This window comes from Melanotaenia boesemani, chromosome 19 (assembly GCF_017639745.1).
Source record: "Melanotaenia boesemani isolate fMelBoe1 chromosome 19, fMelBoe1.pri, whole genome shotgun sequence".
Classification (NCBI taxonomy): domain Eukaryota; kingdom Metazoa; phylum Chordata; class Actinopteri; order Atheriniformes; family Melanotaeniidae; genus Melanotaenia; species Melanotaenia boesemani.
Genome location: NC_055700.1, coordinates 6,638,742 through 6,663,314, shown reverse-complemented (window position 1 = coordinate 6,663,314; position 24,573 = coordinate 6,638,742). Strand labels below are relative to the sequence as shown.

General features: G+C 39.5%; 1 protein-coding gene across 1 annotated transcript in view; it reads left to right on the top strand.

The window, feature by feature from the left end:
* lhfpl2a (LHFPL tetraspan subfamily member 2a) overlaps nt 1-24,573 on the top strand; it is a 44,675-nt gene that overhangs the window by 3,827 nt on the left and 16,275 nt on the right. The window contains exon 2 of the mRNA XM_041970856.1: nt 14,557-14,643. The gene's annotated coding sequence lies outside the window, so the exon portion shown is untranslated. The remainder of the gene's footprint in view (nt 1-14,556; nt 14,644-24,573) is intronic.

The following is a 24,573-nucleotide window of genomic DNA, read 5'->3' as shown; positions in this document are numbered from 1 at the left end:
CTTTCTTTCTTGTCACCCCTGAAACAACGAAGTCACAGATCAAGTGAGTATTTCATGAACTTCAATATAAACAGACTTTCCTTTGCAAACACGTGAGTCGCCCCCTGTTGGCCATGAGAACAAATATGGGTTAAGACACTTTTACAGAATTATTTATTTAAGTCCTTAATATCAGTCACAAAATCTCCTGAGTCTTTCGTTAACTGGTCGCATTTGCACGATATATTTTATTCTGTGATCCTAGAACTACTGATCTTGGTGCACTGACTTCTAGACTCAGACCTACTGTGGGGTCATCTTTGATAAGAATTTCAAATTTGAAAAACAAATAGCGTAGTCAAATCTAGTTTTTATCAACTTCGACTCTTGGCCAAAGCTAAGCTTATTTTTAATTGGCTCAGATCTGGATAAGGCTATCCATGCTTTTATCAGCTCCAGAATAGACTATTACAATACATTTATATTAGAGTCTCCAAGTTGCCTAGACGCCTCCCGCTGGTGCAGAATGCTGCAGCTCGTTTTTTAACAAACATGCCCAGGCGGGAGCAATAACTTCAGTTCTGGCCTCGGTTCATCATATTAATCTGACATGCTGTCTATGAGGAACCCAAACAGAACTCTGAGGTCTTCCAGCCAACGTTTGCTGGAAGTCCCAAAAGCCGAGTACAAACACTTTATTGTGTTTGTACTGGTTTCATCGGAAAGCACTTTGGTCACATTTGAGTGTTGTACAGCCCTAAATAAATAAATAAGCAAATAAACAAACAAACAAATAAACAAACAAACAAATAAATAAATAAAGATTGATTGATTGATTGATTGATTGATTGATTGATTGATCGATCGATTGATTGCACTCATCTCTGATCACTCCTCACTTCTCATACTCTGCATGCTGACACAGTGTCCAGTGGGTTTATACACTAAGAGCTACTTTAATTATTTTTTGTATGTGTGTGTGTATGTGTGTGTTTCTGGTACTTTGGTTGTTGTGAAACATGTTTGTTTTTGTTTTTATTTAATTTAGTTGTTGTCTTGCTTATTTTTGTAGGAATTCCTGATGGATGTCAGCTTAGTGTACCTGTAAAAGCTGTAGGAAATTCTCTGTTGTGTTCTGTTCAGGTGTAGCAGCTGGCTGTCTGGTGTTTGGACTGAAGGGTTGTTGCCTTTTATCAGTTGTATCTTTGTCTCCTGTTTCTTCTTTCTACTTTCCTTTCTACTTCTCTTCACTATTTTCCTTTTTTCTGTCCCCTGTGGTCAGGTCCATAATAAATAAATGAGATTTTAAACAAACAAACAAACAAACAAACAAACAAACAAATAAGTAAATCAGATCATCAAGAGGAGACTTATACCCATTAAGCTCCTCTTGGCAAAGCAAATTTGTTTGGCACAACACAGCAGCCAGACCATCATTCTGCTAGTTACTGGATGCAGGACAGGACAGGTTAAAAAAAACAACAAGAACTGAAAGCCTCATACTAGTATTATAATAGGTGATAAAAGGATAGATACATGGCTAAATATCAGCTACATGGAGATCAGTTAACAGAAAATGAAATGGCAAAAGTAAAAAATGATTCACAGCAAATATTGTCTCTTGAGAAACAGCAAGGAGGTAATCTTTTTACAATAAATGCCTGCTGATAACAAAGCTGGAGACTAGGGAGAAACTGGCACGAGACAACAGCTTCATTAACAGGAAATTTGCCAAAATTAAATCAACATGACTTTGACCTTTTCTGTTGTTTCCTCCTTTTTTACTTTTTTTTTTTCTGTAAATAAGCTCCTCAAAATCTCAGCAGATATTTGAAAAAACATTAATACTTTCTACACCCCCCACCCCCCTCTCAGTGCTCCACTCCAAGGCAGTCATGCACACTGATTAGATTAGGCAGCACTGGAGCTAATCACTCTTCTGTCTCCTATTCCCGGCCATTCTTTCCTCCCTTGGTCACTTTTTTTTATCCTCAGACTTTCCACATCATCTGGACCTCCCTCTGGTTTCTGGTGATGAACCTCCCCTGGGGTTACATCTGCCTCTGGCAGCAATGCAGCCCAGTGTTTACTGGGAAATCAGCTTGGTGGAGTCCTCACAATAACAAAACCCTCGCCTCACACTTGTCTGGAAAGAAAGACATCCAAAGAAACGAATGACTTGTGGAGGGAGGAGATAAGGGAGGGGGGAAATCGACCCTCCTGTTGGGTGAAATGCGGAGAAAGAATTTGCAGTGGGTTTTGTTCATTTGTGGTGAGCTGGGGGTCAGTCTCAGGGGATTGGACAGCAGACAGACGGTTGGTTTTGCAGCTGCATGGCCTCCAGCACTCCATCTAGTCCCTGAGCAACAGCAGACTCATTAAACTGGTTGTGTTCAGCGTTTAGTCCAGTTTATGTCTCCAGTTTTCCTCCCTTCCATCCATCCTTTGTCTTTATTGGCAAATGTAGTATGAGACATGTTTGAATATTGATTAAGCCGGAACAGCAGCCGCTCGGGGAGCCAACCCTACAGCTGTATGCTAATGATTAAGGCTATGACCTTGCAATACAGGCAGTCTGTATGTAGTGTTGTGATAAGGCGATATGTTATGCTCAGTTTGGCCCAGGTCATGGAAAAAGCTCTAAGCTGTGAGAGATAACACCAGATTGTGTTTTGTTTGTGTGACAGATGGATGTTAGATTGCTTTCATTTTCCAGCTGGTTGCTAGCTTAAATTAAGAAACCGTTGTATTTAATCAAACAATGGCTGCAACAAAACACCATCAACGAAGTGACTGACTGCAATTTGCAGTAAAGATGCAAAGTATTTTAGACTGTCCATGAAGAAAAGCATGCCTTTTTATTTGGCTGAATGGCTGTCCAGTCTGACCGTTGTGCCATTATTTTTCCTCTTTCCCCACCTGTTCCACTTAAACTCATTTGCATTTGACATCATGTGAAGGGCACACTTCCTGAGCTCTGCGCTTACTATTTAGTTTAAATAAATAAATCGATCTTTGGGTGCATATATACTCAATATGATGAACCATTCATTACAATAAAATGCAAGACTGTAGAGTAACACTTCCAGAGATTACAGGTCATGTGTTTGTAAACCAACAGCAATTATTTCCCACTTAGCATTACAAATTGATTGATTAAAGATTGAAATCTTACTATAAGGTCATTAGGTTACATTCATGGTTGCATTTACTGAGCGTCTCCATCGTAACTCCAAAAGAATGTTTGATCATCCTGTTTCGTTTTGAGTTTTGTTCAAAAATTTCCCAGCTTGGCTTTGACACGATCTGGTCGACATTACTTTCAATTTCACTCACATTTACTGCTAAATCCCAGCACAGCTGAGAGATTGTCCAGCCAGTCTGAGAGCAAGCATCTCACAGCTACAGGTCCTGTTTTCTTTATTTGAGACCTAGTTTCCCTAGCACCATGGTAACGCTGTTGTGGTTTGGACTTGCAGGCTGTCACCCATCATTATCACCGCTGCATGCTGGTAGCCAGAGTTCAGCAGGTCTGTAACGCTCTTTTCTCCCGGCATCCTGCCTCGTCAACCCTGTTTTTAATAGGGGTGACTCATACCATGAGGCAGGTCACTGGTTTGACCCAGTGCTGTTCAACTTTACCAACTGTACTCACAGTTAGTAACCACTGGGGCCTTTTGTAGCTGTTAATATGCCTGTAAAACTTTCCATTTTATCATGGTAATTTTGCATTTTACAGCAATTTACCACTTCAAACTTATTCTGCTTAGTAACCTTTTAAAATAGTGAATCTTTGATTTAAAGTGAGGGAAAAAGTGGGCTTTTCATTTCTAGCCAGCAACTGTTTATTTTTGCCTTTTTGTGTGTGTGTGTGTGTGTGTGTGTGTGTGTGTGTGCCATTGATGCATATCTAGATTTGTAATGAGCCAACCATTTGGGAAATAGGTTGAAAATTCAGTGAGTAGACATCATTGACAAAATAAAAAGGAATATATTATTAGCTTGGCAGACATCCTTTTATGGCTGCGGTTCTGTTACAGAGTGAAACACTTTCTCCTTTTATTTGTCTGTTAATGGAAAAGTTAGTAAGATTGACAAAAGAAATAAAAAAAATAGAAGGTTTAGGAAAACTCTTGCAACTTGTCTGTCTTCACTTGTCTTTACTGAGACTGACAAGCCCTGCTCAACCCAGCTGAAGTCTGCCTAATGATCTGTGCAGCTGTGAATTGATTTGTAGAGTGAAAACTCTGCAGGTGAAGGTGACTACGCTGCTAGACTGCAAGGGGATAATGTTACAGCACCTGTGGGACTGCACAAGACACGCATGCTTATGTCCAAAAAATTAGCCTGTTCCAGGGTTTTTTTTTTTTTTTTTTTTTGTTTCAATAATTTTGTGGGTAACTGAAGAGATTTTATCCAAAGAAGAAAGGCGCAGTCAGGATATGAGTCCAGACGAGATTATCAACATACCCTAAAGTTCCAGCCATCATCCCGAACCAAACGGGCTCAAGTGAATTTAAGCCAGGCTGGTTTCCCAGCCGCGGGCTCATTATCAGATGCATCCTGTTAGATTCAGTCTCAGGTATGATTAGCGGTGACATGGCTTTGGTTAAAGAAACACTGACACAGTCTGGGGTTCAGATCAGAGTCAGCTTTTAAACTAATTTTGCCCATGAAAGCACCTTTGCAGCATTACTTTGTAATTACTTTTATTTGAACTCCAAAGCCAGTGTAAAACATGTTGAGCTTTAGAGAAAACAAGAAGGATTCAGTGAATACGGTGAATGAGGCATTTCTTTGTTTGCCATTGTCATTTGTGGCACTCCTCCATAGCTAAGTGGTATTTGCCATCTTAAGCTAGATGGGATAATTTTCTCGCTTGCCGAATGGAGAGAGTAACAGGCAGGAGAAAAGGGAGTCAGAGAGGGCTAAAGATGAGCCATGAAGGGGAAAAACTAAAAAAGAAAAGGACAACAGGTAACAAAAGAGAGCAAAGAGAGGAGAATGAGACAAGGTTAAAGCTTGTGTTTCAGTTAGCCAGGTCAGACATCTGTGCTCCATCACCCAGAGGAACACACCCCCACCAGTGTCCTGACTTCCCTCTGAAAGCCCCACTATCTGCCCCAGAGATCACTCACTCTGAAGGGTACCTCTTTTTAATAGCTGACTCTGCCCTCCATCCATTCATCCGCCCGTCTGTCAGCTACTCTAAAGATGAACATTCAAATAAGTTTAAGAACAACTTTTTTAGCATTGGATTTTCCTTTCTGTTCACGCTTTTAAATCAGCATGGAGCTATAAGTAGAGTTCTCCAAAGTTGATACTTTTTTATTCTTGCGTGTCGACATGGCACAAATCAGGCAATGCAAGTGCAAGGATTCACTCATCCTGATCATGTAAACACTTAACCTCCTCTCAGGTTGGCTAGGCACATTAAAAATGCTTTTGTGACTGCTGAACCATCAGATTCCTGGTGTTAGATGGACTGTCACTCTGAGAGGGACTCTATCACTGCAGGTTCAGAAGCCAGACAGAAAAGATGATGGCACTTTGGCGTTCAGACATAACACAATTTGCTGAACATAAGCTGGCCTGCTGCATGTATGCAGTCATGTGAGGAAGCAAAATGAATGTGTGTGTCTGAACTCTTGCACCCATTATGTCTGTCATCGTGTCTGGAAGAGACCTGGCTCGCGTCCAATCCAGAGAAATTACCCTCCTATCCACATTAAGAGGGCACTTATAACACCTGTCTTTTATCATATGGAGAGACCTCAGTGATGACTTCACCACATCTGAATAAAAACCCACACACACACACAAACTCATAAAGTTATAATTTATGTTTTGTTTAAAGCTTTAGTAATAATTATACACTAGCTGATAGGCAGAATGATGCAGCTGCAGCTGTCTATGATGTTTTACACTAAATGAACAGACTAATTTGAGGTGATGTCATCTGTGTGTTTAGTGTGCGGCTTGGACACACAGGCAGACATACACACACACACACACACACACATATGCATGAATGAGGGCATGCACGTAGGCGTGCACACGCAAGGAAATTTGATAGAGGGTGGATAATTGTTGCATTAGTGCAGTGTGTAATCAGCGTGTGTTTTAGGGAACGACACACACCTTTAGTTTTCACTTTACAAGCCCAGTGCTGGCTGTAATGGTTCAGCTTGTGTAGCATGTTTTTTTTTGTGGAAGTGGGGGGTGTATGTTTGTGTCAGGGAGAATTATGGACTGTTTGAGAAGATGGATCCCAACATTAGCTGTATTATGTCACTGAATAAGACTAATTTCCATGTCCAAATTTTTCTAAGGAATTCTGGGAAGTAGTAAATGATCTTAATCAGAGTTAAATATCTTACTTCCTTTATTGTTTTTAAAGTTTATTAGCAGGCTATTAGCAAAAATAGCAACGCTACCGAACTTTGGCAGATTTTTGTACTTTGCGCTCCCTAACAAAGGCTAATTCAACTTGTGTCCTGTCTCTTCTCTGAGCTCTGGCATGTGATGTGGTGCCATAAAGCAAAATACATACATAAAATGTCATCTGATCCTCTTAATACAGTAAAATTGTGAGTGCATGAAATTCAGCTCAGTCACCAGAACATTTTGTTGCCTATCATTAATAATTTCAGAATGTTTCAACCTCAGAAATACCTGCAAGGTGTCCCGTGGCATTTGTACCATGACTTACTACTGATATTTGACACAAGCAGCAAATGTTTAAGAATGACACAAAATGTGTGCAGTTTGCTTGAAAGAGAGAAATTTTATTAATTTTAAGTTTTAACGCATTTGTCCCGCAATTTAATTATTAAATTAGCTAATTTCATGCAAGCTGTGCATGAGAAGCTTGTGCTTTCCACATGCAGCCTTTGAAAAACCCTGCCCGATCCTGACAAAGGATGGAGCCCAATGTATGTGATCCATTGGGCTTTTTTAATTCAGTGATAATAAGAACATGCATATCTGTTGTTTGCGAAAACATTCACATCATTTTATTACATTTGGCAAACTCATCGGTTCATTGTTTCAGGAATGATAGAAGATTTAGGGGCTTGATCTCATGCTAAGCTGCAGATGTGCAACTGTCTGCTGGACATAAACATAAACTTTATGAGACTCATTGTGGAAGTCAAACAGCATTGTCTCCTTCCAGTTGCCATCAGCAGGAACTTGCACCCAAACCCAAAGCGGAAGCTGCACAGGCACCAGTAACCCAACAGTTTTTCTTCTTCTCTTTGAAGAGCTCCTGGCAAACCTTTAAAGCCCCCTCTTTCTCTGCGCTGGCTCCTAAAATAATGTGTGGTAAATTGAACACAGCTGCTCAGTTGAGCAGCAACAGACAATACGTATTATTCTCAACAACTGATTTTATAGATCCTTTCATGTGTTTTACCCTTCCTCTGTACAATCAGTGTCTTTTACATAGCCAAGTAACGTCTCATCATCAGCCAGCATTTGTTTTGAGGGTAACAGTTGTGAAGCACGTTTAACACGGGATCCACGGTGCTGCCACTGAGCGGTTTCTGAGGTGATGATGCAGCAATAGTTTTCTGGTCATAAGAAAATGTTCCAGTGTCTCGCACACATACTTCTGCATGAACAATGATGAGATCACTGTTTGTTAAATCTGTTTTGTATTGTATGAAAAGACAGCTGTAATGCCTATTCAGTTCCAGTTTTAGGATAAGGGGGCTTATATAACCTCTGTCTACAGTGACAATATGTATTGTGTTTCTGTAAACTCCAGAAACAGATGTTCCCACTTGCTTAACAATTGCAAATACAGTTTTTACTGTTCACACACACTCAGTATAAACATGTTGTGTCTGACCTCAGATCAGATCGCTGAGATGCAGCCTTAAGTTAAAGACCAATCTCTTTAAGTACCTGATCTTTGGTGCTCTTTAAGCATTTGCTCACCGACTCCTTCAGTTACTTGTCCTAGTTGCTTTGCAGGGGCGGTGCAGCACCATGAATATTGTGAAGAGCATGAATACGGCTGCTTCCTGACACCTGCGACATGTGTATTTGCCTGAAGGATGAGGCTTCCAAGCTGGTTATTTCAATGAGAGCGCCCTCCATTCAGCCTCACATGCCTCTCATTACTGCCCACAGACCCAGAGAGTGAGCAGAGGAAGAGAGGATGAAAGGACTAAATGCAGCCTGTCTACTTTTCTTTCTTTATTTCCAGATACAGTTAACCTATGATTTTGATTAAAACAATACACATTTGGCTCCTGCATGTGCATCTATACAAACACTTAAAAAAATAGTTTAACATTCAGGGAACATACTTTGAGCTTGTTGCTCGGGTTAGATTGGAGAGACCTAACCACACTCATACCTTTTTGGGAAATAGAAAACTTCTGCCTGTAGAGAGTTGCTTAGTGTAGCATAATGACTGGAAACAGAGGGAGATGACTGGGCATGGCTCAGTTTGAAGAAGAGGATACTAATTATTGATTAATATAGTAATTTCTCTTTTAATCAAGAAATCTTTGTAAAACACCAGGAACTCTTAAAAAAAAGGTGCCCATCACAATTAACATGACCACAAGAAAGTGTGTTTTTTTTTTTTACCCAAAATTCATCCCAAATTCACAAATATTCAAGATTTTTTAACCCAATAAGACATTTAGTAACACATTTAAAATCTTGGGCATGAACCTGAAAATACAAAAAAACAAAAAAAAAAACAAAACCAAAACAAAATAAATAAACAAAGAAAGAAAAAAAAATGGAAAGTAAGACCTGGGTCCATGCAACAAAGAGAAACACAGAACCCGAACCCGGCTGGAAAACAAAGCCACAGACTCAAATGGTACAAATTTTACTGCTGATTGTTGTTAACACTTTTACTTTAACTCTTTTTCATGACATACCTAAAGTAAATGTATAAAACCATGGAGAAAATGCTGGATTTTCTTCTTTTTTGGGGCATTTGTGATCCATTAGGTGGAAAACATGATCGACCACAACCGGATGCCGTAAGAAATCCCCATCCAAATTTGATGGATGGATGGATGGATGAATAAATAAAAGGGAACTCCTTTTCCTGAATAATTCCTCCCCAAATTTTACAATAACAGTAACATTAACTGCATTTCTCCTCTTTGTTTTGGGTGTATAGATTTAGTTTTTTTCTGAATGTCATTCCATATTATAACCTCAGAAACATTCAAAGATGCCTTTTTATGCTTCTCAGACTTGAGCATACAGGATGCATAAGGGACTTATTTCTTTATGCAGGATTTTTCTTGCTGAACATTTAATAATTCAAATCCAAGCATCATTGTTCTTGTTTTCTGAATTTCATTGGCTGGTTGATGAAGCAGCTAAGTGTGCATGTAACAGAAGAAGTTGCAATTGCTGATGGAGGTAGATGTGACACATTTGCTCCTGTAATTTCAAATGATAGGCTGGTCAGACGTTGAGGACAGCTTGCTATACTTTAAAATCAAGCACAGAACTTCGTTTAACACTGATCTGGAGGAAATATTTAAGGAACTATATTTCTTGGGGCCAACAGTCTTACTTAGCTGGATTATCGGGACCCTTGTCAAAGAAAAATGGCATTTCTTTTTTTTTGTTAGAACTGTATTGATGTAAAGATCAGTTTTTAAAAGAAAAAAAAACCTTTATGAGTTTTTTAATGAAAAGAGCTATTTCTTTATCGTTTTTTTTGGCTAATTGATTATTTAAGTAAGGATCAAAGGTAAAAGTACAAGAAAGGAGGAAATTAATTTATTGCATCATCTGGTGTCTAAACATACCGATCAACTTACTGAATTTAACAGGGAAATGGTCACAAGACTCTTATATAACTCGATAACCAAGTGTTTGTTCTTCTAATCTAACTACGCAAGACACAACTAACACCACAAAGTGGTTCCACTACTGTTTCACTGAATGATGGGAGCCCACATGCACCCCTTCCAACATGCACCCCTTACATCCAACTCCCTGTTCCCAAAGCCCTTAAATACTTTAAGAAAGACCCTTTTGTGGTGGGCCTGGCTGCAGTGAACATACCTACAGTCCCCACATAAAAGCCTGCCCCCAGCTGTGGAAGGGCTCAGCAGCTGAACTCCAAACACTGGCATCTAACACTGCCTTATTTGAGAAGCATTACCAAGTTTAATGCACTTTGGGGCATTTTTTGGCACCACTTTAGAGGGCAAAAATAGTAGTTGGGTTGTAACATTTGGGGGAAATCCTCTCAGCTGTGGCAATTTGGAAAATAGCCAACATAGATTTAAAGCGCTGAGGTTCCCTTGAGGACAAAAGTAAACTTGGAGCACAATGTGTAGTCTGTATTATTTTTCATGCAGATGCTACAGCTGTGTCCATTCATGGAACAAATAAACTAGATCATAGCCAGGATGATATCCATGTTCATACCATTGCTGCATGATTACAGATTTTAGAGGCCGACTGGCACATGGTTTATTGGCAGTTGAAATCACAGAGATCCCACTAAAGCTGCTGAGTAAATCATGTGTTATTTCAAGCTTATTCCAAGTGTTCCTGTTTGTTTTTCAACTATTCATGCTGTTGATTCTTGTGTCGATTAGATGTTTTTTTATTAGATTTGCTAATCAGAGAATTGGGTTACATAAAAACACAGTTTTTCTTTCCTGTGCTGCTGTAAGATTTTACTGAATCTCTTTTTAAAAGGATTGTTATAAATTTGAAAAAATACAGACATAGTCTGTGTTGTCTGTAAGCAGACATAGTCCCTCCAGCATGTCCTTGGTCTTCCCCAGGCCTCCTCCCAGTGAGACATGCCCTGAGCACCTCACCAAGGAGGCCTCCAGGAGGCATCCTAACCAGATGTCTGAGCCACCTCATCTGGATGTGGAGGATCAGCAGCTCTACTCTGAGTCTCTCCTGGATAACCGAGCTAAGACACCCCACTGAGGAAACTGATTTTAGTTGCTTTAATCTGCGATCTTGTTCTTTCGGTCACTACCAACAGCTCGTGACCATAGGTGAGGGTCGGAACGTAGGTCAACTGGTAAATTAAGAACTTCAATTTTTTGGCTCAGCTCGTTCTTCACCATAACAAACGGATGTTGAGCTCACATCAGTCTGCCTGTCTGTCACCCACTTCATTCATCCAACACAAGAGCAAGACCCACCAGTCAGGGGAGGATCTCATTCCCCACCCAGAGAGAACAGTCCACCCTTTCAAGATGAGTACTTTGGTCTCAGATTTTGAGGTGGTAATCGTCATCCCAGCTGCTTCATGCTCTGATGTGAACTGACCTGTGAGTCATGGCCTAAAGCAAATAGGACTGCATCATCTGCAAAAAGCACAGACCCAATCCTGAGTCCACAAAACTGGATTCCCTCAGTTAGAAATTCTGTCCATAAAAGTTATGAACTGTAATGAAAAATTATGAAATTTTACTCAATATTTCACTTAAACCAGACTATATCTACTTTAAAGTAAATAACTGATTCATTTGCATGCACAGTACACATAGAAACATTGTCCAGCTGTACCAGAGCCAGAGCCAGACTATATCTGTTATCAAAACAGTAATCACTTGATAAAGATACCTGATATTACAATGGCTGTAACATATTTGTGGGTTTCTGTTGCATCAGATTTGGCAGAGTCGCTGCTGAGAGTTCTTAGAGGAGCTTCAATAAGAGTCGTCTGAGACTTAATCCAGACAAGTCAATCAGTGGACGTTGGGCCATGCCCCAACACAATCCATTTTATGCAAATCTCTACATAATTTTTCAGCAATTCTAGATATAAACTAACAAACCAATCACATAACCTCCTTAGTGGTGTTAATTGACTCATTCTCATGGGGACAAAGACATATTTCAGAAAGTCTCAGGTTTCTGTTATCTGCTAAAACAGTCTTGTAAAGACAGTCTTTAAATTATGGTATTAAAGGAAATCTAATGTATTGCATTGCTGAAGAAAAACATGGATACTACTGTTGCAGTTACAGCCTCTTACTTCTAGAGAGCTTTTTAAATAAATTGCATTAATATGTTGAAGAGTTCATAAATATTTAAGGAAGGAACTTGCCATTAGCTTTGTTGTCTTGAGCAGATTTCACAGTTGTTGCTTTGATGCCACTTGGGAACATTGAGGTTATTTCAGTGGCTGACTCATGCTGTGTGTGCATACTCAGTTTTTAGCACATGGTGTAAGAATGAGATTTTAAATAACTGCTTTTGTGGGTATTCTTGGTCCATTGAACTTGAAGAATTTAGGTGTTTTATCAGTTAGGATCCACTTAACACTAAGTGGCTCCAGAGGCCACTTTAAGGATCACTGATAGATTAAGAGCTGCCACCCATCACTGCTACGTCTCTTTCTTCCATCTCCATAAATGTCCTGAAATCTTTAACTTTCCTTTACTTACCCCGATCTATTATAGGTAAGCAGTCATTGCCATTGAATATGCTGCATTCATCCCATGAAATCTGACTATTGACCTGATTGTTAACTGTGCCGAGTGCTGCTCTCGCTGGACAATATCCATTAAAAGGCCTCAGCAGAGTCGAGTTAAAGGGAAGAGGGTCAGCCATTAGTTAATTATCTACAGCTTGACTTATGTATGTCATTAGTTTGAAGCAGGCAGAGTAACCTGAATCTGCTGCTGACAGCAGAAACATGTTTGATAGCTGTCGTTCGTGCTGTTGTGACTTTCAATTTGTCACTCCAAAGTGGTGACTGGTTTAATCTGTACTGACCAATTAATACTATGATCACAGAGAATGTAAGGTTAATGTCATTAATGAATTAATGAATTTGGAGGTCATGTTTTAATCCCCGCCGGTTCGAATCTCGGCTGGGGGGAGGTTCGAACCTTGAGGGTGGTGGCCTTTCTGTGTGGAGTTTGCATGTTCTCCCCGTGTATGCGTGGGTTCTCTCCGGGTTCTCCGGCTTCCTCCCACCGTCCAAAGACATGCATGTTAGGTTAATTGGACACTCTAAATTCTCCGTAGGAGTGAGTGTGTGTGTGAATGGTTGTTTGTCTCTATCTGTGTTGGCCCTGCGACAGACTGGTGACCTGTCCAGGGTGTACCCTGCCTCTCACCTGTTAAAATGCTGGGATAGGCTCCAGCTCACCCACGACCCGAAATGGAATAAGCGGTCAAGATAATGGATGGATGGATGTTTTAATCCCGCTTGCTCGGAGGTTCATACTGAAATTGAAATCTTACTTCAGGACAGTATTTCTTAACTATAACTTTCTGAAATCATGTATCGGTCGATTTATAATCCTCATTAGGAAATATTACACATATGAGTCATTTATTATCTTTATCATCAATATAGTCACTCAAAAACACCCCTAGTTGTCAGAGATGACAAAGCTATCTTTACCCGGGATTTTTTTCATCATCAGCATCATCATCATTAATTTATTTATAAATTGCTTTTAACGCCAGCCACAGCAGAACAAAGTGCTAAACAACAAAGATAAGTAAAATAAAAACCAAAAAATAACAATAACCCTTTATTCCAGCATGCAACATGATGTGATGTATCTTTTATTTTACAAGTTTTATAACAAAATATGTTTTTAATTGAATTTATTCAGGTAATTCGATTACTATTTCCTTCTGGGACAAAGTATTTTTCATTTAATTTAATATCATTTCATGTTGAAAAAACATTAAGCAGCAGCATCTTTTTTTTTTTTCCTAGATCTTTGGGGACAGATTGTAAACATCCAATAGATTAACAGTAGCATTAACATTTCTTTGGAGTCATGTTTCTACCACTTAATGGATAAGAACGTTTTTTTTTCTACTTTAACTTTTGGGAATAATATTTACCTCTAAGCTGATAAAAGCTCTACAACAAGTGTCTAACTTTTTAGTTTTTTTGGGAACAGCTGCCTGCTGTGGCTGGAAATGTTGTGAGCAGTGATAACTGAATCTAAACTGTAAAGCTGTGAGCCGTAAAGCTAAAACGCTCCATAAAGCAGAGGGGGACTGCAGAGACAGGTGATAATTCTCTGTGGGTTTATCACCGTGGACCAGACTGTTTTACATGACAAGCGGCCATTTCTTCCTCTGTTGGTTTAACTATTGATTTAAATTTTTCAAGGAAAAAGCATTTAAATAGATAAAATTCTGTTTGGTTGTGTATGATAAGAACATTTAGCATAATATATATAAAATGTGTCATTATTGCAACATCAGTGTGCACTGTTTGAACGTTGTAAAGACATTTTATGGAAGTTGGCCATCAAGCTGTAATTTACACCTTGCTTATTTTTTCAAAATGTTATTTTGTGGTCGACATTATGCAACTTTGCCACTGGATTCCTAATGTGGGATGCAAACATCAGCGTCTCTTCCCGTTTTTATGAACATGTGAAACCATTTAGGTCTCTTCAGGTGCAGCTGCTCTGCTGCCTCACATTTAGATGGAAAATACCAATGAGCAATGAGAAAAGGATGCTCATTACTGTCAGGGAGCTAGCGATGACTGAACTGTTGCCCTCTGGAGATGGTGTGTTTTTGTGATTTGGACTGAACGCTGCTTTGTTCTTTGCTGTTTCTCTACAGGTTGTGTAGCTTTGAGAAAGGAGCCTTACATCATCTGGTTGAACTGAAGAACTTTGTATGCATCCAGCTCCAGATTCCACACACGAGGTTGGTTTTGTTCAATTTCAGCTACACTCGTTAATCCACATCACATGTGACTTCAGATTGATGCTTTTCCTCTGGAAGACCAATCTAACACGAACAGGGCTCCTGTTATTCTTAACTTGACATTATTAAGGTTCCTGGTACTTTTTTCCACATGGAAAAAACAGCTGTTTAAATAACTGGCTCAAGTAGGTGTTTAAGTCCTTGTCAACCTTTACTTTTCTGCTTCTCACAGTCAGCAAATGAGTTCAAACACAAACTTTTGCAGAAGTTCACTTATTTAGGTTTATTATTTAAAGATTTAAAACCAACTTTAATCTTTTCTTTTTGGATTTTGACACCTTTTATTCATCATGCCACCCAATAATGTCATAGATCTTTTTCAAAATCTTTTTACAATGACTTCTAAATAAATATTCATTCTCTGTACCGCTTAGTCCACTATGGGTCGTGGGTATGCTGGAGCCTATCCCAGCATTATAGCAGGTGAGAGGCAGGGTACACCCTGGACAGTTCACCAGTCCATCGCAGGGCCAACAAAGATAGACACACACACTCTCTCCTAGGGAGAATTTAGAGCGACCAATTAACCTAACATGCATGTCTTTGGGCGGTGGGAGGAAGCCAGAGAACCTGGAGAGAACCCACGCATACATGAGAAGAACATGCAAACTCCACACAGAAAGGCCACCGCCTCCCAAGTTTGAACCTCCCCCCAGCCGAGGCTCGAACCAGCTACCTTCTTGCTGTGAGGCTGCAGTGCTAACCACCACACCACCGTGCAAAAAGTGTTCACTCATTGTTTGTGTGCCCAGGTGAAAGACGATGATCATCCCAAGGGAGTGTATTTTTAAGGCATTGGTAAACAACTAAATTATTGCATTACTTTGACCAAAACTGGACTTTTCAAGAGCATAATCTTTTTAAAAATCATATAAAACACCCAGATAATGTTAAAGGCTGAATATATACTCAACTAGACTCAAATGGTCCTATGCAGGATGTGCATCCTCCAAAGTTCCCTCTTTTGGTAAAAACAATAAAGCATAAGTATATGTGGATACAGCATAGTTTCAAATAAAGTTGCTCTCATTCACATATTTTTCTATTTCTTTTATCAGACGACAAGATGCATCAGAAATTGTGACAGAAAACAGCCCATAAAGATCCACCTTCAAATGTGATAACATTCATTGAAATGTAGCTCCAGCTATCTGATGATCCCCATAAATCCAATTAATAGTAACTTCTCTGTTCCCATGAGAAGCCAACACACAAAGTATGATTGTCAGCTAGTGAAAAACACTCCCCTGCGATGATAACTGCCTCACACCTGTGCATACAGACAATGTTGGAACAGTAGTTAAGCTCACTAGTGTGAGATGGCTCTTTTAACAACACTTGTGAAGGCTCAGAAGGACTAAAATGTTTCCTACCTAGAAGTATTAGTAGTTGGTGAGATGGTGTACAGATTTTTCCTTTGATTTGCAACTGTTTTATGTGTGGAAACCTTTTTTTCAACAAATCAAGTTCTTGGCTGAATAGCTGATATTGCGGCACAATGAAAGCAGGGTCACTTTTCCCCACATTAGGCGCTGGTTTCTCTGGTTCTCTGTCTGTGGCAGAGTAAGTAGCATGTAGCGGCAACTGTGAGTGAGCTGTTAGTGCTTGCTGTATTGCTCTTGTGGTCAGTCAGAGGGGCTGTGTATTGTGAGGAAAGACGAGTACCATGACATTCAAACTTTTTGTCAGAGTGATTATTTTGACTATAAATAGTACAGAAATTGTATTGCAGTTAGAGGGGAAAAATGAATGTGGCTGGCATACAGTGCTGTCTATTATACAGAGAAATGTTTCCAATATGCAGTTGACTTGATTTATATTCAGTCTTTTAAATGGATGTTAACACTTGAGTTGATTTTACTGTTTTGTTGATATACTACAATCCCACTTGCAAAACAGTTGGGACGCTGCACCAAAATTTATTTTGGAAAACATGGACGCTGTTTCCTGTGACCTTAAGAGAAGAGGGAGCATCCAGCTTGTTCCCAGCAGACAGTTCGAAGCCTGCATCGTTAATAGTATGGGGTTGCATTAGTGCCTATGGCGTGGGCAGCTTCCTCATCTGGCTGAACTGGCCTCCCTGCAGTCCAGACCTTTCACCAACAGAAAACATTTAGTGCATCATGAAACCAAAAATCCAGCAACGGAGGTTCAGGACTGTTAAGCAGCTAGAATCCTGCATCAGACCAGAAAAGGACATTTCTCTTCGAAAACTCCAGCACCAGGCCTCCTGTTCCCAAACATTTACATACAGTAGTTAAAAAAGACGGGATGCTACACAATGCTAAACGTCTCCCTGTTCCAACTTGTTACAGATGTGTTGCTGCCAAAAAGGTCAAAATAAACTAACATTTTCCATGAAATGGTGAAATGTTTTAACATCTGATTTGTTGTTTATGTCCTACTGGGAATTGAATATGGGTTTATAACAGTTTCAGATAATTACAATATTTTTCTTTTTTTTTTTTACACAATGCCCCAACTTTTTTGTAATTGTAATACAAATCTAACTGCTTTCATCAGACGATATTGTGATAATCTCTTGTCGTCCATCAGTTCTGGACTCATTTGAACTCATTTCTGAATTGTTCATATAAAAATCTAAGCTAGAATTAATTGTGGACATGCTGTGTTAGATTGCAAAAAAGTTTGGCTGTCTGTGACTTCAAATGTTTTCAGCTATTTTAGACTATGAATCATCTTGTGACCTCTTAACTGGGTCAGCAGCTACCTCTTTAAATCATTTGCTTTACGCCACCCTTGCTCTGTAACGTTTACTATAGGAAACTGAAGGCGAAACTTCTTGTTTTTTTGCTTCACTGAAGCTTGAAATCTGTCCCATCTATTTATCTTTTGAAGTAGGAAGTCGGGGGTGTTGGAGCCAAGAGGGGGGAGTGTATGTTTTTCAAATATGGAGGAAAACAATGGAGTGGAAGACACTGAGTAGAGGCACCTGTGGAGGTCATTGGAGTGGAAAGCCCCTGTTAACACAATAAACTAAATAATAGTTTGTCACTGCTATTGTAAAGTAGGGAAACTTCATGTCAGCCACTCTCTTCCTGTTATCTTATACTTGTTTTTACTGATGTCAAACATATGATGATCAGGTTTCATCTCCGTTAAAACTGATAAATATAAACATTTTTCTTTTAATGAGCAAGTTTTCATCTCTGTTACTGTCTCACTTTATTTATGGATTATTATATGATCATGTCAGCTGTATTCAGACTGATTTTTCCTATTGTGTCTCCAGGATACTGCGGTGGTATAATCCTACACTTGCAGGTTTCATACACAAAATATCTAGACTCTAACACTCATCTCTTTGTCTTTGAGTCAAAGCACCAGAGCATCTCACTTTACATCCCCATAAACCAGCCTGACAATAGCAACACACTTCTTCATTTCTCAGCTTTCCATCTCTTCTTTCTTTCCTCTTCATCTCCTTTTCTATCCGCTCATTTGTTCTGCTCCCCTTGTCTCCCCTTGTCTTTTTATGCTTGTGTGGTTTGCTGAAAGCCCGAGAATGATATCACTTGATACTTTTATTGTCCAAAACTCAGCAGAGAGAGTGTGCTGCCAGTGCTTCCCAGCAGTGCTTACTTTTTGAGTTTTAGCAGAGTATCAGGTTGAGCCGAGAGTGCCCACAACAGCTTCAGCCCTGCCCCCAGGGGCGTTGAGATAAAGCAGCCAGCGAGGTCTCAGCTTGCAGGGGAGTTGGTTTGGTTTGTGTGCTGTAGTGGGAAACTCTGCTGGGAGCAGCAGGTCAGCACCACAGGGAAGTTGGGATTAAACTGCATTCATCCTGGCAAACAACGTATTTAGGGCCAAATACTGTCCACACAATTTAAAGAAGTGACTGATTTCTTAAATTTAGTTTAGAAAAGAGGATTTGAAGTGGAGGGATTCTTCTCCTGGAACCTCTGTTTGTTTATGGAGCCCCCTGTCCCCCCAGGGGCTGTATGTAGGGCTAAGGTGGGGCTGGAAAGGGTTAACCATAATAAAGACAGTGTTAGACTTAAGGGCTTTAAACTCTGCAGCTCTGTGAGAAACACAAGTACCAGAGTCAGTCAGAATTCAGTGGCGATGTGGAATATTTTCTTTTTTCAACCTGGTTTTATTGATTAACGGCCATCTGATCAGAACTTATTGATATAAAATAGCCCAACTATGTAGAAATGTCCTTTTTAAAACTTTTCTATTATTCCAAAACACAACACATTAATTTAAGGATAGAAATGCATGATTTACTGAACCATGAAAATAGACTTTGTAATGTATGCTGCAATCTCAATGCATTTTTGTGGTGGATAAATAGTTGTAAAAAAGTTGTTTTGTTATTTTTTATTCTGAGGCCATTGTCCTCAGACGGAAAAGGGTGGATTGCCAAATCTGGGTTGGGAATGAGTTGTTGGCTGGAGTAGAGGAGTTTATCTCAGGGTCTTGTTCATGAGTGTACAGTTAATCCTGTCTGTCTTTACAGGTATCCACAGCAGCAACAGGTAAAAAAATGTGTTACTGCATTGTGCTTGAGGTTTGTATAATTAAAAATAGATTATCTTGCTTTAGGAAGCTTTTGGAAAAATGAGAAAATTTTCTTTAAAAGTTGGGAAAAACCCCTGGAGGTTGGCTAGTGGGGTCACTGGTATGTTGTCTGTTTTGGCTTTCACTAAGAGCAGTCACTGCTGCTGTTTTGCCAGCACTGTGATAGATGCTATCTCTGTTTTGTTGCTGCTCTTCAGCCTCTTTAACCCTTGGCTCAAAGAGCTGATATTTAGCTGCGAAAGGTTGCATACAAATGGAGTCAGAATAAAGACAACAAAAGAAAAAGAAAACTGCTTGTTGCAGCAGACAGAAAAAAATTATCTCATCACGAGAAGTCAGTGAGATCCACCCTGTCTGGCCGGCCACCCACTTTGAGGCCAGCCTGTGATATGTCAGATGGACTTAGTTTTCAATCACTTTCAGGCTTGCCATAAGACCCCTGTAATGGTCAGCATGAGAAGAAGAGGGATTGTTGTCCTTCCTCCACAGAGGCACAGCTGAGGAATTACCTCGTTCTCCTACCAGAGTGACTCCTGCTCCGTCTCAGCCCTCAACCAGGCTGACACAGTTGCTCAGATTGCATAAACAGATGTTTCCAGTGGGGAAACGGTGACCACTCACCCAAAGATCAAAGAGATATGTGCAGGTTTTGTTTGCCTTGATCCACATGTGCTCATGAGTCTATGCAGTGCTTTTATTATGTTCCATGTACATAGTTGGTGCAGAAAAAAAAAACTATTAGGATAGATGAGATTGTCTTTACCCCCCTGATATTGTTTGCTCCTCCATCTTTTTCTCTCATTCAGAGATGAGTTTCAACGTTGGCACTAACATGTTAGCTCTGTACTTCTGGCAGGTGTACTCCCTGCAGGCCACAAGCTGTAGGTCTGTTTAACACTCCGGCCTCTACACCATTATTCCTTTTTTCCTGCATCTTTCTTTCCCACGCTTCTGTCTTACTTCCCCCCAGAACTCAGTGCTGGGATTTCCTTACCTTCAACACATCCGTGTGTTTGTTTTCCAGTCGTACTCCCTTGCAAGCTCATAAATTAACAAATATGCCACAGAGATAACACTCCCACATGAAGATATGGATGAACTACAAGTACAGCTGACAAGAGCATCATGCAGAAAATGTGGCAGCATTTTGTAGGGGGAGATATATCTGTCTCTTGACTTTAGTTGTCACAATACATAAACAGATCACTGTCAAATGTACAAATAAAATATTGAGGTTGAAAGTGAACATCTGGTATATCAGAAAGGGTTGTATGTTCTTCTTTGCATACATTCTCATAGTAATATGAGATGATATGGTGTATGAGAACAGTAAATTTTGAAGATTTTGAAGTGATCAACAATGGACATCTTATTTGCTCAGAAAGGTATTCATTTAAATCTAAATTTTGCCTGGGTTTAAGCTGTTTTGTATAAACTACAGGGTAACTATGGCTTAATTTAGTTAGTTAAGTAAAACATGTTGATTTTGAACTTCTTGTATTAGAGCAAGAATCTAAACATTTCAGCATGCAGCTCAACCCGGACTGTGGTTTCAGTAGATGCTGGCCTCTCTCCTAAGTATGTTCATGTTAAACATCTGTCTCCATGTGCTTGTTGATGGGCCCTTGAAGCGGCCAGATGGTCGTAGCTGCTCCCTTTGTGGGATTCAAAGTCGACTCAGACTTCTCTAATTGCACAAAGAAGAAAATGTGCAGCAGGGAGGACTGAAGTTGTCACTCCATAGATGCTTTTAGAGTTTTCAGGGGCATAAAATGCCTGGCATAATTGAAAGAAAGCATGATAAAGGCACATTTTTTACATTGTTATGCTACTATCAGGTATCAAACACTTTCTTTGTCTTGATGTTTGTTTTGGTCTAGTTATCTTGATCTGATTTCACTTCATGTTTAGTTTTTCTTGTCCTCAAGTGGAAACTTCATAAGCTTTTGTCAGAGCCAGATATTCCATCTGTTCATCGGTCACCTCCATCTCTTTCCATATGTCTTTCCTCCTCTGTCATCTCTTTCCACAACCCTGCTAACCCTGCTTAACCTTCCAAAGGTGGCTGGACAGAGGAGTGATGCAACACATGCAGGCGCAGCTCCAATTGAAAACACGTGGAGATAAAAACTTCAGTGAGTTGTCTGAAGCATGTCCGGTAATCATGTGTCAACACGAGCCAAAATAAAGCATTTGGTTAGTCTAGTATGAAATCTGTTCCTTCCTGAATCATTCTTTACAGCTTTATCAAACTGGGGCTTTGGCACAAAAGAATATTCAGATAAAAGTTGTGTTGAGATAGATTTTTAGTGTTTGTGTTGCAGTCATGCTTATAATTTAGTTTTACATGATTAAGATAAGTGTTTCAAATGATGAAAATATTGCATTAATTAGTTGCCTTAATGCAAGTTTAGCTGAACTGTCAGTTTGATTTCTTTGTTCAGCCTGTTTTCTGTTTTTGCCCTGCATTGCTTCACAGTAATCTTCTTTCTTTAGATCTACATGATACTACTGACCGAAACCTGACAAGGAAAGATGAATGACCAGCAGCTCACAGGAGGACTACAGGCTGCTCGGTTGAATCTGTATGAATGATGCTTTAGCCTGGCATGTGTCGTACATGTGGATCTTTACTCCCTTTAGATCCTCTGGTCTTTGATGTGAATGTCTGTTCTGTGTCTGAGCTCCCATTACCGCTAAGAGAAACCTCCCAGATCATCTTCACTCTGGTTGCAGAACCACAGATGGCTTTTTCTTCATCTGTAAGAGGATTCGTGGTCAACTCTCTGACTGATAGTGGCTGGATGTTCAAAGCACAAACATGAAATGTGAAAGGTCGGTCTGTTAACAGTGAGGTTGACTTCTGATAAGACTGTGAATATAAACAGAACGTGTAGTGGACTATTTCATTTGACCCCAAATGACAGTTGTGCAATTTTTCATAGTTTTTTTTTATGTATGAAGAACAAACCCAAATGACTAAAGTGTGTAAAGACATTGATTTAAACCTGTGTATCTGTTCTAACTTACAGTTTACAGCTAAGATAGCAATACAGTGCACAACCAATTTCCAGATACTCTAAGAGATTCCATGTTAATATCTTAATTTTTTTCATATAAATGACAGTGAAACAGTCATAAAGTAATAATGTTTGCGCTCTAGAAAAAAGTGAAAGAAATATTAAAAAAAGAGACGAGAACGTTTTGAAAGGTTGAATTCCCAGCTACAATGAATTACTTAAATGAAGTAAAATGAGTAATATTCCGAGGTCAAGTTGATTAGAAAAAGCTTATTAATATAAGAGCAAAAAAGCTTCGTGTTTAGAAATGGGAGCAAATATGTGAGCTAATTTTTATTTTGGGCCACACTGGATTAGTCACAGTAGTAGATGTTATTAGCTAATGTTAGCTTAGCTTAGCTTTTTTTTTTTTTTTTTTTTTTAAAGAAAAGAAAAAAAACTCTTCGTCAAGAAATTCTTTAATAGTTTCAAGATTTAGGTTAACAAACAAACAAACAAACAAAAAACAATATAAAATAAAACTGTAAAACTAAAAATTACAATACATAAGGTATAGCTTATAATAGCTTATAATAGCTTATCTTTAAAAAAAAAAAGTCTTTTTTTTGCCTACGACAGTCAGCATGAACCTCTTTTTAAAATAGAATTAGGATAAATAACTTTACTGATGTTATTTAAAACTGCATGTGAAGTGCAAAAATAAAGTGCCTGAAAACAACGAGGAGAAACTGAATACCTCATGAGCAGCCAGTGCTTGTTTTTGTTGAGAAATAGGATTTTGTGATATTCTACACACTTTAGTGAGAGTGAGTGGCTTTTAAGTTGCCCATTAACCTATTCACATACAACTCACAACCACAGGATGAGGATGAGTCATAAAGGTTTATTAGACATGGATCAAAGTTTTGGGGCGGCATGGCTCAGTGGGTAGAGGGGTCGTCCTGCAACCCAAGGGTTGCCGGTTCGAGCCCGGCCCGGAGAGCTCATGTCGAGGTGTCCCTGAGCAAGACACCAAACCCCTAATTGCTCCTGATGGGTCATGGTTGAGCGCCTTGCATGGTAGCCTCCGCCATCAGTGTGTGAATGTGTGTGTGAATGGGTGAATGTGACATACGTGTAAAGCGCTTTGGATAAAAGCGCTATATAAGTACTGGCCATTTACCATTTTAGGTTTAGCTTGCATGCATCTGCATTCAAATGTTTTCAAACTTCTGCAAACCAGCTTCAGTTTAGACTGGTAAGACAGACCTATTTGTTGGGCTTTCCATAGTGCGTTCAAGTGCCCTATCGACTTATCGGCTTCTCTTGATGTTTGAGTTGGCCCCTTTTTCCGTGTTCATATGGAACTAATTTGTGAGTGAGCACAAAAGTCAGTCAAACACTGAAGCTGCCTGTGGTGTTGGCTGAATGCACTCGATGCTGCTGGAAGCAATCCTGGGACACTTTGCTGCCATCAGCCAATAAGCAAATGCCTTACTTAGACTCTGAACAACCTGTCACTTGACCCATCAGGTAGTCAGATATTTACTGTTGACTGGAGCAGGATGTAAATGGATTTTTTATATATTGGTTATTAATGACAGCAGCTAGACAAGCTTTGTGTCACCAGCATGTACTTACATGTTTTCTTGAAGCCAACATCACTTCAATCACATAAATAATATATAAATTTAGAATTTGATGCCTTCATAATATACCAAAAGGATGGAGCAGGGGCACGTTTATTGTCAAACATCACTGTTCTTTATTTTTTGTGAAAACGAAATGTTCTCAACAGTTTGGGGCATCATTGGTAGCATTGTTCATTTGATAATTTTTAATTTCAGTAAATGAAGGAACAGGACTGCAGGCAGGTCAGTTTATCACCTGTCACTTAGTTTTAGCAAATCTTGCTAAATTAAGCAACACAAAGCCTTCTTCGAACAGATACTAGGAGGAAGCCAATGTTCCAATCAATAAAGTAATAGTTGTAGTTTACTGACAGTATGCTGACATGTTTATTCAGAGTGGTGCATTTAATGGATTATTTTCTAAGTTTAAAGAAGTGAAAATGCAATTGTCACTAAAGCTGATAGTAAGATGTTGGCTTTGGCTGATTGAAAGGGTGAAGAGAGCAAAGAAAACAAAGCAAGAAGGTGAGAGAAACTGAGACTGAGAGAGAAAGAGGAGAGAAACCTTATGCAGCTCCAGCTCTTGTTATTTTAACCCAGATTCAGCTCTGAAATATGGCCAATGTAGACCCTCTCAAGAAGTGTGGCTTCGCTGCCGGCCTAGCCAATCAGAGGAGGCTTGTTTGGCTGGGAGG